The sequence below is a fragment of the Trichechus manatus genome, unplaced genomic scaffold, assembly GCF_000243295.1.
Source record: "Trichechus manatus latirostris isolate Lorelei unplaced genomic scaffold, TriManLat1.0 scaffold00111, whole genome shotgun sequence".
NCBI lineage: Eukaryota > Metazoa > Chordata > Mammalia > Sirenia > Trichechidae > Trichechus > Trichechus manatus.
Genome location: NW_004444047.1, coordinates 590995 through 593957, shown reverse-complemented (window position 1 = coordinate 593957; position 2963 = coordinate 590995).

The following is a 2963-nucleotide window of genomic DNA, read 5'->3' as shown; positions in this document are numbered from 1 at the left end:
CCCGACCCCCCTCGCATTTCACCTCCGAGGGCCCCCACCCTTCCGCTCCATCCCCCTAATTCCCTTCAGCGTCACCCAGCCCGGGGACTGCGCCGCCTCCCTCAACGCCCCCTCCCCACGCGCCCAGCCCCCTCTCTCCCTCACGGCGCCCCCATTTCTACGCCTCCCCCTATTCCGCCCAGAGCCGAGGAGGGGGAGGGGGAGGGGACCCCACCCGGGGCCTCCCGGGAATGGCGCGGGGGGCGTGGCCGGCCGTCCCTTCTCGTCCTCCTGCCGGGTGGGTCAGGGTCCCCGGGTCCCCGCCGAGATGGCATCGAGGACGGGCCGGGAGCGCGAGGCCACCCTGCCCCGCCCCAGCCCACGCACACCCTTGCGTCGCGCCGCCCACGTGGGGACCAACAGGAGGCAGGGACCACGGGAAGAAAAACTGGTAGCCGGCTCCTGGCTGGTGCTCGCCGCGCCCAGGGCGCACTGGGCCTGGGAGCTGGCCCACCGTGTGGGCTCCGGCGTCGGCGCCGGCTGCACCTCTCCGGCCTGCGTCAGGGTGCGCGGCCTCGCCCTAGCTTCATCCTCCTGCCTCTCCATCCTCTATCTGGATGGAGGCCCCTGGCTGGCGGCGCTGGAGATTTTCCTCCTAGACCCTACCCCCCAACCCCGGCCACCCTCAACCCCCGCCACCCCCTGGTGTACCCTCTTCCCGGCGTGGCCAGCCTGGGCTCTCCCCAGCCCCCGCCTGGCCTGTGAGCTTCAGCGCTACGGTATCCAACCGCTGGCCCTCCGCGGTCGCCCCCACCCCTTCGGCGCGCACTCACACGCTCTGTCCTTGGCCTTTCTCGGTGTGCTATTCCCTCTCCGGGAATGCCCCTCATCTGGCCAGCTGCCTCTCCTTCCAGACCAAGGTCAGGGGGAGCGCCTTGCTCCGCCTGAGCCAGGCGGAGCCATCACACTGCCCGGGCACACTCTGCTGGCCTATCTCCCCCACCGGGCCAGGACCAGGAGGGCGGAGGCCCGGTGAGGTGGGGCAGAACTGATCTCTCCCCTCCGCCCTAACTCAGGGCCACCCCCTGGGTGGGGCCAGGCGGTGGGAGGAGTAGGCTTTGGTTCGGGACTCTGGGCAGGTGGTAGTGGCACCGTTAGCCTCGATGGGAAAAGTGGGGTCAGGTCTGTGGAGGTGGGGTGGGCAGCCCCCCTCCCATGCTTGGCCAGCCTGGCGAGAGGCCTCTCCTTTTGTACACCCTGGGGGAGGCTGAGTGGTTGGAAAGTTGTCCCTCTGGCTCCTACTCTGTACTGCTGGACGTCTCTGCTCCAGTGTCGGGGTGACCCTCCCCTTGAGTCTTTTCATAGCAAGAAGCCCTCAGGGGGTCACAGTGTGGGCCCAAGAGTGAGAACTTTGCCATCTGCTCCTTCAAGAGCCATCCGTGGCTCCCACTGCCCCATGATCTCGCCTGGACGAGAGCCTCACCCACCTCTCCCCTCGCCCCACCACACCCCTTCTGTCTCCCCCCACGTGGCACCTCTGTGTCACCGAGACACGCTTTCACACTTAGGTCTTTTCCTACGTGCTGTTCTCCTCCTTTGCCTGTCTGGAGAACTCCTATCCATACGGCGAGGCCCAGCTCCCAAGCTGCTTTCTTTGTGGTTCTCCCTGACTCAGCGGAACAGGTTGGGTGGTTCTCTCTGTTCCTCGCAGACATTTATGTACGTATGTTGCAGACTATTTTGTTTATTTGTGTTGTTTTCCCTGAAAGCAGATCTCGACCACCGACACTGGACCCAGTGAGGTCTGAGAGCTCGCCTCACCTTGAGGGGGACCCCGTCTTCCTGGGGGCAGGCGATTTGATGGAGAGAGTGACTGCTCCCCGCCCACCAGGAGGCCTGGGGGAGGGCAGGGCGAGACTCCACTGTCCCTCGTGGTGGCGGTGTGCAGGGTGGGTTGTGGCTGGGAGCTGGTGGCGGAAAGAACAATATCTGTAGGGACCTAAGTCAGCAGCGACTGGGCTCCCGGAGGATGGGGCCTTGCCCCTCTGCAGGCTCTGGAGACAGACTGCTAGGCTCCTCGATGAACTCACTGCCCCTTGCTTAGCTATGACCCGGGCAAGTGCCTTCCGCCTGGGTGTTCTGACTAAAATGGGGGCGTTTCTCAGAGAGATGGGGCACTGCGGTGTGTGCTGGGGTGCAGCCGACCCCAGGGCGTCCAAGGTCGGGCCCATCATGTCCTGTTCCTTATCGCTGTGTGACCTTGGGCAGGAGGCTTGCCCTCTCTGAGCCCCCACATCCTGTAATGTGAGGGCGGTGGTCCCTCTGGCTGGGCCGAGGTAGGGATGGGGAGAGGACTTGGCTGTAATGATGAGGGAGGATGTGACTTATACTGAGTCCTGAGCATTGTCATGGAGCAGGCACCCGGACAGAGGCCCATGTAGGTCCTTCTCTAGCTAAAAAGCTGATAAGCCAAACGTTCCTCTGTGGGCACGGAGTGTGGGTGGTGGGAGCCGTGTTAGGGAGCGCGGATTGTGTGGACGTGTGTGCATCCTGAGCTTGTGGCTCCCACAGCTGAGGCCACCTCACCCCCCATGGTGGTCCCCTTGGGACGCTTTCTCATCCTGGACTTCTTTCCTGCTTGGTTGTTGGGGTTCAGGCGATCACAGTCATTTCCACCACTTCCCAGGGAAACTCCTGATGGAAAGTGTGGCTGTGTGTGCAGGACAGGGCTGGGCCAGGGGCTGCTGAGGGCCAGCTCAGACGCCCTACTGTGTGACCTGGGGCAAGTCACTCAGCCTCTCTGTGCCATAATAGAAACACAACAAGTGGGAGCTTTGAAGAGCAAGAATTTATTTTCTCACAGTTCTGGAGGCTAAAACTCCAGATCACGGTCTTGGCCGTGTCAACTCCTCTGTGGCCTCTCTCCTGGTTTCTGGTGACTGCCGGCGATCCTCGGTGTTCCTCGGCTTGTAGACGGTCCTCAC